Raw genomic sequence first — 12,634 nt, 5'->3', positions numbered from 1 at the left:
CTGGTGAGATCAGTTCCTTTGTGGCTATCGACGTTTTTAAATGAACGATTACATTGCATGTAGACCACTCACTAATTTATTAAGGTAGATGCAGCTGTCTCATTAAGCAGTCTGTAGGAAATCTCGTCAGATCTCACGGCGTTAAGCACGGGACAAGATCAGCTTTACTGGATCCTGGTGTATTAACAAATTGGGGAAGGTAGCCTGACTAGACTTGATTGAGATGGCGTCACTTTGCCGCACTGCAAACAGCTGGAAAGCAATAATTTGTTAATTCGATTGTGATGTCGTTTTAAAGGGTCAAGAAGTTATCAACAAATGTCATAATAAAGCCAGTTTAGCCACTAAGTATGTACTTAAAATTGCATGTTTTACACGTTACCAATGTATCCAGTAGTCATGTGACGTGAGACTAGGCAACCCTATAGTCAGTTTCTGTTCTTTTCACAGACGTCACGATGGCACCTTGCGCAGCCAGTATGGTGGTGTACATAATGATGTTGAAATTTATTTCCGTTGTATTCCCCAGTAATATCAAAAGATAATCCGGTATTGTGCAATTAAAAAGCTGCGCGAATACTGATCGTCCATTATGATTGTACTTTGAGTAATCATCTATTTCCTCAATTTGTCTGCAAATTTTGAAGAATATCGCGTTATTAGCAGGTTTACGCGAACTATCCGTGCAGACATTTTGTCATGAGTACTAACTGCACTTGCAATATAATTTCATTGCTGTCAGGTTTAGTTCACTGTAGCAGTCAATTAAATGATGTTTGTTACAAAACGTGTGTGTGTCAGTGTGTGCTTGCTCATGTTCGTGTATATTGCTGCATGAACGTGTGGACCTGGCTTACTGGGATGGGCATAGCTGCCCTTAGTTTTGTATCTTTTGAATCATACAAAGGAACAGATCGTTAAATGGTATGTGATTCTTAATCAAAGCAAAGAATTTATTGTAAGAACAACAAAATAGCATCCTTTTATTGCTAAATTGTTTGTCATGGAGAGCATGTTCGCAGTTAGACAATACCATGCCATCTCACATGTAAGACCCACTACAGTGTGGTGCGATCATACAGTACGTGTTCGGGTTAGCGCAATGACCATATTGAAAATCTTGTTATCACGATGCCTCCTTGTTCGATGGTCATATTGGATATGGGTGATCGCCGAAAGACTTCTTATATTTCGTTGTTGCTGTGTTAGGTTTAACACCATTTTCTCAACACATGACTGACTACACGACGGCCATTCCTTATGGTTGAGGAAGAACCACCGACACATCGGAAGCTACTGGCAAACTATCTTACGCTGGCCGAGCCTCTGACTCAAATCCACGCAGACAGAGATCAGATGTCAGTGATATGTAAAGGTGAACGCCTTAGGTGGCAAGGGACAGTTTCGTAAATTGGCCCCTGTCAAATTTCTTAAGGCTATTGTGACTTTTTGAGCTATTATTGTGTGCATCAACTTTTTGTTCCGTGAATTTTTACTGACTTGTCAGGTCAAATGAATGATATTCTTATGTTTTGCTTTATGATACCTATACCAAAAATGTGGACTTTTTTGACCTCATTTATTTTATTTTATGAATTTTTATATTTGGCAGGTGTATGCAACATTAAATTTGTGAATGAAAACTGTTCCTGGCACTCTTAGACCACTCACCCACTAGACCCGCTTCTTGTGATATTTAGCTTGATAAAATGAAAATGATGCCCATCTGACATCTAATGCTGTCTTGAAAATATTGCTATCGCTATCCCTTCTCGACGGAAAATCATATTGACAGAGGTTTTCATAAGATGACCTATTATTATTTCCAGTTGGTTACAAATCAAAATGGTGATGATGTATTCCCAATATGGTCACCATAGCTACCATTTTGAAAACTGCTGTTTATACTCATCCTAGATGCAAAGTCATATCGATGTGGTGTTTTCACCAAAAGATTTTGTATCATGACTATTGGGTCATTACTAAAAATGGTGCTGATCTTTCATACAGTATGGCTGTCACAACGGCAAATTTTGAAACCCTTTTTATTGGTCAAAAATATCATAGTTCGTTTCAAAACAAACCATTTTGAATGAAGAAATGAACTTTGTCTTGAAATTCGAGTTCGTAAGATCAAGAAAGGAGTTCTTTCGTATCCATGCACACTTCTGGTGTACTGTACACTATTGATTTTGTTCTTGTTTTGGGTTTAACGCCATTTCTCATCGCAATATGGGCCATACATATCGGCCTGTATAAACTGATGCAAGAAGAACCAGAGTAAACCGCAGTAAGAACCACCACCAACCCACGGGAAGCTACTGACATCATTTGCAAATATGTAGAATGGTCGAGACCAAAACGACCGCTCCGGTGGCCCAGTGGTTAGAGCGTCTGCCTCGGATGCGGGAGGTCGTGGGTTCGATCCCCGGCCGAGTCATACCAAAGACTTACAAAAATGGTACTAACAGCTGCCTAGCTTGGCGCTCAGCATTAAGAGGTTAGTGTTAAGACTGGTCGGCCTGGTGTCAAGATAATATGACTGGGTGGGCACATCATGCTACATGTCTGCGGCATGATGCCCCAGTGCAAGACATCACTTTAAACTGCCACACTGCAGACAAATTAGCGATATGACTGAAAAATTGTTAAAGCTACGTTAAAACTCGAAATCACGCACACACACGAGACCGAAATTAGAACTGCGCCGACAGAGGAGAGATGGTAGTGATCGGAAAATGCGAACGCTTAGGACTACTAGGCCACCCATGGTCCCTACAATTATGCAAACAATGGATAAAATATGCTTATATTCATTTATTTGTTGAAGTTCATTATTTTTATAACTCAATCGCAACGTGTAATTGATTTAACAAATTTGTGATGTCTTGTTTCCAATGAAATATAAAATACATTTGTTATCATTAAATCTCCAATTTTAGAAAATATATGATATTAATAAACAGAAACTATTGAGTAACTTCTTTATTTCTAACAGTATAAATGTGAAATTCATATATATTTAAATTGCAGCACATTTTAAGATTACGAAAATAAGACCTGAATAAAATGTTAGAACACTGACATAAATATGACAGGTTGTTTTGGTACACATCTGTTCTGATCTAGAGGTTGTATTATGCAAACTTGGCCACAGTACCAATAGTCAGAAATGGTGATGCGTAGTATTTGGTAACAGTTTATCACTCGTAGGTCACGCACATTTATAATAATTGGAAAATTCATTGCAGACAGTGCAATTCCATATTTACAAGTTCCACTTTCAATACTGGTATTTCTTTTTCTGAACGAATTACATTAAATCCCATCAAATATTTAAATGGAGGGCTTCAACAGTTGCTCGTGCCTTACACTAAACTATTTAAATGGAACCACCATACGAGGGAATACTACTTAATTTTCTGCCCCCCGCACTAACTGTCAAGCTCAAATTAAAAAATTAAAACAGCTGGTGATTTTTATACCATGTTTAAAATAATGCCAAAGTTTTTTGTGGAACTTTTTTGCCAGACAACTAGCGTTTATCAGCATATAGAAAACAAAGTTATACAGTACCCCTTTGCTGTAAAGCCTTCAATCATACTGTTACATCTATTATTATTATTATTATTATTATCATTATTATTATCGTCATCGTCATTATTATTATTATTATTATTATTATTAAGGATCAGGGCATGAAAATCTTTCGAAGCCATTTGTTAAAGAGCAAATATAATCCCCCCCCCCCCATTATATAACATTAAATGGTCGGTCCCTTACTAGCTTTGATAACATTATATAAAAAAATTACGTTTAGCTCATGTCTACACTAGATTTGGCATGGCATATCCATACAATTCCACCTTTGAACGTGAGATTGGACATATCCATACAGTTCCATCTTTAAACGTGGGATTGGTCATGTCCATACAGTTCTGCCTTTGAACGTGAGATTGGACATATCCATACAGTTCCATCCTTTGAACATGAGATTGGACATATCCATACAGTACCACCTTTGAACATAAGATTTTGGTTAGGAAACTCCTCTTAATGTACCCATACACCAAAATAGCTATAAATAAGTGTAAAGTTGTCTTCAAACCCAAAATCATACCTATCACACCAAGTGGCAAAGTAATCCTTGAACTAAGAGAAAAGATACCTCTACTAAAAAAACAGGTAACAAACAATACAGACCAGAACAAATCACCATGGTTACAAAAACCACCAAGGATTAACATTGAAGCTACCAAATTAGGCAATAAAGAAGGACAAGAAAACTTACTAAAACCTGTACTGGTAAACGAAATCAACCAAAAATACCCGGACTATGTTAAAATATATACCGATGGATCAAAAACAAACAATCCACCAAGAACAGCAGCAGCGATAGTCATCCCTGAATTCAATATACAAACGGGATCCAGATTACCTGACTATTGCTCCATTTACACCACTGAATTCTGGGCTATACTTGAATCACTACAATGGATCAAAGACAACCAAATACCTAAAGCAGTCATTATAAGCGATTCCCTAAGCGTTATCAAATCGATCCAAAATCGCAATACACACTCTAAGGAACAATTCCTCGACAGAATATGCCAATTAATCGACGATATCACCACAGCACATCAATTAGTCGAGCTCATGTGGATACCGTCGCACATTGGAATCTCTGGCAACGAAACAGCAGACAGAGTTTGCAAAAACCAAACTAGGAGATCAAAACTCTATCAAGCTTAACTATAGCTCTACAGAAGCAATAAGCTTCGCACAAACATATATAGACCAAACATGGCAAGATTTTTGGAACTCCTCCACAAAAGGTAAAAAGCACCATGAAACCCAAAAAAACGTAGATAGGAACATACAGCTACCTAAGGGTACCTATTTAGAACAGAAAACCATAAGCAGGATAATAACTGGAAAAACTAAACTAGCAAGCAGTTTTGGAAGGTTTATAGGACCCAAACCAGCAACCATTAACTGCTTTAGCTGCCACACCACCGAAGAGCTACACCACGTATTCAATATATGCCCAAAATATCAACCCGCTCGGAAAATATTTATCAAAAACCAAAAAGAGATTGGATCACCACACGCATACCCAGAGTTACTTATGGACTCTAATAAAAATAAACAATCAGCATATAAAAATATAAATCAATTCATAGACTCAGCAGGACTTAGGAACAAAATATAATTACTATCCCTACAAAACCAAAAGACCAGTAACTAGCTAAATAAATTTAGAAGCCACCACATAAAAAACCATAACATATCATTCAATTTTATAAAAGTATTAATAAATAATTCACTTACGAAGCATCTATAAAAAACTAAGGAAACCGCAAAATCGGATGTCCTAGATGTCCTTAACGAACCGTGTAATCGGCTAGGACTCCGGTCTCTTGCTAAATAAAGTATAAATAACATTCAATCTCTAAAAACATCAATTAATAAATAACTTAAAGAGGTAATATCTAAAAACTTATAAATTACATAACGTAGGAAACACACCCGAAACACCTCGACTAGTAATACCATAATAACCTTGAAAATCTCTCTTCATACATGATATCTACTAAGAACCTCTATAAACAGCATAGAACATCCCCACTCCTTTTAGAACATTTTGAAGAAAAAAATAAAAAAATCTCGAAAAAAAAAACAACAAAAAAAATCAGCAGGCAAATGCAACAAGAAACCAGCGATGTAAAGCAAGCAGGACCGTTCCCGAGCTCTCCTTCCCACTAATGACAGCCAACCATTCAACTGTAGGGGCCTTTATGGACCCACAGATTGAGGCCAAACTATCAGGGTTCATTGAATCCATAAAAGCCTGGGGGAGGTGGCACCATCCCCTTCCCCAGGAATAACTAGCAGGCTGCGGTGCAGTCAGAAAAAAGTGGCACATGCACAATTGTGCGAACGCTACTATAATTAAACTCAACAACAAAAATGTACCCATATTTCAAAAAGAGTCAGACTGACTCTGATCTGTATTTCATGCCCGGTTATTTTGTGTCTTTGGGCTATTTATTATGTTCTGTTCTCGTTAGGATTACGAAAATTGGCAGTTGGATACATCTCTGTTGGTACTATATCCCTACAACCAAAGGTTACTGTGACTTGCTTATCCGTGGTTGTTCCGATCCATAACCGAGGTTCGCAGATCCGATATATGCACAGACCAGCATAGGTCCGAAGTCGCTTAGCGCCTATTTCCTTAAAATTGTATGGCCATTAATGTGTCAAAAGTGACGTTAATCCAACAAAAACAATAACAACAACAACAACAAAAACCAGACACCTACATCGTATACGTTGATAACATAGGATAAGTGTATTTTCATTTAAGCTCACGACATATATTTTCCATGCGATATGCACAGCTATTAATAACCAATTTGAACAAGGAATAAATATAGTCGGTGATAAACCTTAAATATACGTGGTATAATGCGGTAGGTTACCATCCACAGGTGAATTTGTATGGTACGTGTGAATGAGTATATTAACTAGATAATGGACTGCGTGCATGTAGATGTAGTGGTTGATCAAGGTAATTAATGGTCCATGAATTATGATTTTATTAGAGTAATAGTTAATCACCAAGGCTACATAAAGACTGATTTTGACTCTAATAAAGTATGGCTTCTATTGGTGGACAGCGGCAATAGTTTCTGACGCAGATTTAAGATTTTTTTATTGAGAGAAATGAAATTAATATCTGGCTTTTATGAAATGACATTTTTTGTATCGTATAAAAGTGTTATTTTTAAAATTGTTTTATGTCTTTTATGCCCTACAGCATGTGTCCACATTTCGTTTTCGAAATCGCTTCGGTCTATTTACCCGCGTGTATGCGTGCATGTGATTTTGGGTTCTGAACGTAGCTTTAACAATTCTTCATTCATGTCGCTATGATGTCTGCAGTGTGACAGTTCATAGTTACGACTAACCGCAGATATTTAGCATCATGTCCCACCCAGTCACATGATACTGACACCAGGCCGACCAGTCCTGACATTAACCTCTTAATGCTGAGCGCCAAGCGAGGTAGCTACTAGAACCATGTTTATGAGTCATTGGTATGAGTCGGCTGGGGTTCGAACCCGCTACCTCCTGCATCCGAGGCGGACGCTCTAACCACTTAGACCACCGGAGCAGTCACAAAACATGATGAAGTTGTACGGTCACAAAGTGTCTTTGGTACGACTAGGCCGGGGTCTGATTTATGTTTATAATGGCTGCTGGAGACTTTTGAAACTTTTGATAGCGATGAAATGTGTTAATGTTTATTTTATCATACAGGTTTTATACGAAATTTTTCTAACAAGTAGAGTTGGGTATTTGTTGTCAACCAGTAGTACTAAACACAAAAAATGCAAGTATGCCAATTCTTTTCATTAAAAAAATTATAAGATGAACACACGTACATCTGTAGCCATGTTTGCATTCTTTCATTCTTTATTTCTTTCGTTCTTTCTTTCTTTCTTTCTTTCAACATCCTTAGGCATGTTGTCGCCGTGATTCATCTAACTCTTTCTTAGGATTGGCGCTGGGATGTCAAACAAAAGTTTGCAAATATATATATATATATATATATATATATATATATATATATATATATATATATATATATATATATATATATATATATATATATATATATATATATATATATATATATATATGTGTGTGTGTGTGTGTGTGTGTGTGTGTGTGTGTAATTGTTACACTAAGTGAACCCAATAAAACCTAAACTTCCGCAAAATATGGGCAGGTGGCTGCCAGTCAAGAGGTCGGTCAAAGGGTCCAGAAAAATAGCCTTGGGTCACGCTGAAATAAAGGCAAAGCCAGCACTAGCAAATATTACGGCGGCGAGCGTAAATAGTCGATTGCTTATTACTGACACGTGATGGCGGCATACAGAGTTAAATGTTTGTAATAAAGTGTGGTCGTGCAAGTCAAGAGGCCATGTTTATTTAGAGGTCTTCAGGTACCGTACACCTAAATAATCCTAAATCAGGTGCATTTTAACCATTTCTGCACGCATGTACCAACAACAGAAGTTTTAAAAACAATTTAGTGGGTAATTAGATTTCTATGAAATCGCGTAAATTTACATGAGAGTACAAATTCATGTGTTGAAACAACCATAAATATTGATAGAAACATGTTTATTATAAGTATAAAACGTCATGTATGCCTCGTTTTATAACACTAGGACATAACTACCTAGGGATCGACCATTACAAATCAGAGCATGAATGTTAGTTTGTTTATATTTATTAAGCTAGGCGGGGATTGGTATTATTTTTTTTCTCTCTCCCTGATATCACATCCCAATGCTCGTAAACACTTGAATTCCAAAACTCCTGATTCAAGACCCACAAGTAGAACAAAACAGCCTTTGGTTCACATTGTCTTGTGTGGCCGCAGGTAAATAGTTATCGTCACGACTACCATGCAGATGTTGTCTTTATGTTCAGAAGATGGCACAAATAATCGAGAGGAAAGACAAAATCCCAAGTATCAAGTATGTATCAGTAAACGGTGTAAGAGAGTAATGTCAGTTTGACAGATTGGAAGGACAGTAGATTGTCACTCGTATGCAAATAATAATGATCGACATATTTCTGAGACAATTTCTTTTATACCGGATGTCAAAAGACAACATTACAAAGACACCAACGCGAATGTGATGGTCGAGATGTTTTAAGTTAGTTTTGCAGATTTTATTTTTTGGGGGTAGGGGCATATAAATCGGAATCGGCATTGGTGAATACTGCAGGAAATTTTTTGTACACCTTCTTAGCAACTTTTAGTGATTACTGAGATTGAGCAGTATTTTCTTTGCGGTGGAAGGCGCTTATTTAAACCCCCTTTTCTGATTAGCTAATTCATCCCATTCTATCATCCCATTCGAGTAAGTGGATAAAGACGAAGTAACTGAATAAATCAGGGAATTATTTGTTGGCTGGATGTTTTGGGTTTTAACACCATTTCTCATCGCATAATACATGGCTGCAAGTATAACTGGTGAAGGAACAACCCGACAAAACTCAAGTAAGAAACACCGACTAAGGGTGAAACTGCTGACACACACACACACACACACACACAGACATTGGCCGAGCCCAAGACTCAAACACCAGAAGTGAAATGACAATGTTCAGTATTGACGAGCGCTTTAAATCACTCGCTTACCCTAGATCTGTTATTTTAATTTAATTATTATGTAATGATCGAATTTATTATAAAATTTAAGAGTGTGATTATCACATGCTGCTTTGGAAGTGAGGTTGGCCTATATATATATATATATATATATATATATATATATATATATATATATATATATATATATATATATATATATGATTGTTCATGTACCAAATTTCAGTGTTTAATTGCATGAAGCCATTATGTTAACATTATGGATTACATTTAATTACCGTCCGGATTCGGAAGTATTTCAAATTGCTTATGTTGGAATCAGCTAGAACCTTCCAAGCACATAGATGAAAGACTACAGTTTAGTTACGAATATCTTAATCGAGTGCTTATGTTCTACAAGCGAAGATTAGGCGCCCTACTGTTCTAAATTTCTTCTGGAACTGCCGTGTTAAGTACCGTATTTATATGATAATAAGCCCCCTCCCTTCTTACCAAATTTTGACAGATATTAACTAAAAATGTTTGTGTTTGTTATTAAGTCCAACCAGTTCTTTTTCACAAATTTATTAGCTTGACTCTAAGGTGCTTTAAAGACCTGTTTCTTCCACCACCACCACCCCACCCACCCTGTTCCTTTTTGGATTAAGTCTCGTACAGACTATCCCATAGGCCATATTTTTCGCTTGTCTTTGACAGTTACAGCTGAACTAGGCCTTTGCGGAATACAGCTAGCCCATTCCTGAAATCCGCCTTGACTAGTTCTTTTTTTTTAAAACCCATTAAAGAGACAAAAGCATGTTTGTATACACTTGTAAGATAAGCATACACAATACTAATAATAAACATTAGACCCATGTGCCCTAGTGGTCAAAGTCGCTCACCTTTATAGATCGCTGACATCTCTCCTCTGTTCGAGTCTCGTCTTGGCCAGGGTCGGTATGTGGGAAAGCTTACCAGTATCTTCTCATGGATCAGAGGTCCTTTCGGGTTCTTCATCCACCAGATATACTCACCATCATGTATAGTCTATCATGTGCTGCAACGTGGCGTTAAAACCCCACACATTCGGATTAGTTAAGACCTTTTGTTTTATCTATTGGTTCAGAATATTCTTTCCTAGACACAACGAATGAACCAGTGTGCAGTGCAAAACAACAACAACAACAATAATACTAATAATAATAATAAAAATATCATTAGTTTAAGAGAATTACTTATTTTGCATTCAAGCTAATCTCCCTCATAAAAATGTTCATACTAAATACATAATCTGAAAGCGGATACAATGACATGTACAATAATAGGGGATGATATCATCATTAAAATAAAATAAATTAAAAAAAAGGAACATGTGTATACCGTAAAATTGGAATATGTCGAGACAGCATTAGCGTCGAGTCCAAACTCATATATTAATCGTTATGCAAGGAGTTGAATTATCAGTAAGAATCTGGACTTTTTATTTCTATAGAAATAATATTTCTGTATTTTTGGACCTGATAAGAGTCCTAGTTTTCCTTGACCCACCCCCGCCACATTTGATATATTTTGACATCAATGCTTGCGTCAGTTACGGATTTATGATTTTGCGGCCCCATCGGCACTTGTCAGAGAAACCGCCCCTTCCCGCCCAAAACAAATCCTAAAAACCAGAACCTATATAAACCGTTATACCTCTGAATAATGATACAATTTAACTAGAGCAATTTTCTCTTTCATTTTTGTTTACATTTTTTAAAACTGAGAAAAATACAAAAGGTTATAAAGCCAGATTTTCATACTCAGAATCTGCAGGCTCAGAATTATTCCGAAACATTTAGGTATAAGTAAAATGGGATTGCGGGTTGCATGCAAAACTTATTTAATACCTCCGAAATTTAACGTCTTGACATGTTAAAACTGGGCACATCCGAAACCGATAAGACGAAAGAATTGCTCCAGTAGTCAAGGGCATCTTTTCGTTTAGCACAGAAAAAAAGAGCCCCACTGTTAAACATTATACTACATAGGAACATATTAAAAACATATATCGGGCATATTCAAAAAATATATCGGATTTTAGGATTCCCTATCTCAGATAATACAGTTTTATTATTACTATTGCACTGATGCTTAATGGCCTTATTGTGCTGATGTGTCGTAAACCCCAAACTCATGCTCGCACACCTTGATCATCGTTTTTATCTGGAGTTTTCTTTCGGGGAAGGGGAGGGGGGTGGGCAGGAAGAAAGAAGGGAAATTATCAGTTCATCTCCTTATCCATCTATCCATTCTTTCAATTTATCGTTGTCTGTATGTCTGTCTGTCTGTCTGCCTATGGGTTGATCGATTGAGGAGTCGACTCATATAAACCTTGATTGCATTATCTTGAGATCTGGTGGTTGTATAGTGTTGTAGCGAATCCGTTTAGGGTTTAGGGTCGACCCAGGGTTATATTTTATTGGGTTTTATTATTCTCTTTTTATTTCACATGGTGAAAAATAAACACCCAATAATAACAAAAGACAATAGAACAAAATAACTCTTAGTTGAAATCCCTAAATAAAAGATCAATCTGAAGACAATATATGTATATTTCCGCAGGCTCCTTTTGTCTTGTGTGCAGTAACAGGTCGAAAGCACCGTTCACTTTGTCAAAGTCCTGCAGAACCAATTACATGACAAAGCCCGCAATTGTTAAAACCTAATGTTGCGTGGAGACAACTACTCGAATTTTCTAATTTTGTGTTAGCAACTTAAGACGAAAATACAGTACTACTGACTATATTTAAAACTTCAACAACAGATTGCAAATTGAAAATAGAGAACTGTCTGACAAGACATTTTTCTGAAATATGAGATCCGTAATTTTATTTAATATACAGTAGATGCATTATCCTTTCCAACCTCTCCATCCCGTTTTTGTGTGTTTTTATTAGATGCATTATCCATTCCAGACTCTGCACCCCGACTTTTTGTGTTCTTATGTGGATATTTTGGTGCCCATATCACAAAACTACATCTCAGTGTTCGCTGAAGACTATAGTTTCAGGTCTTCTGCATTGGGGTACATATTCATCATGATGAAACGTGATTTTGACGATGATCTCATTATTATTAGTAGTAGTATTATTAATTTTTATCATTATTAATTTTCCAGTTGAATCACATTATTTTATGCAATGACTTTTTTTCCATTCGATGTCTTCTGCCTTCTAAGAGGTATTATATATATATATATATATATATATATATATATATATATATATATATATATATATATATATATATATATAATTGTGTGTATAATATAATAATAAATAAATTTTAAAAAATATATGTAGCTTTCCGCCCCGATGACTTTCGTTACAAAATGTGGAGATGTCTTGAGAGAAAAACATGTTTGTTAGATTTCTTGAAGGTGAAGGACTGCGAACACACCTTCAAATTTTACCCAATC

The 12,634-nt window shown here is 36.4% G+C and overlaps 1 protein-coding gene across 2 annotated transcripts in view; it reads left to right on the top strand.

Moving 5' to 3' along the window:
• LOC149801240 (sestrin-1-like) overlaps window positions 1-12,634 on the top strand; it is a 194,290-nt gene that overhangs the window by 164,255 nt on the left and 17,401 nt on the right. The gene's annotated exons all lie outside the window — the stretch shown is intronic.

The sequence above is a fragment of the Sinohyriopsis cumingii genome, chromosome 4 (assembly GCF_028554795.1).
Source record: "Sinohyriopsis cumingii isolate HCF-2022 chromosome 4, ASM2855479v2, whole genome shotgun sequence".
Taxonomy (NCBI): domain Eukaryota; kingdom Metazoa; phylum Mollusca; class Bivalvia; order Unionida; family Unionidae; genus Sinohyriopsis; species Sinohyriopsis cumingii.
This window is presented reverse-complemented; position numbering and strand designations above follow the sequence as displayed.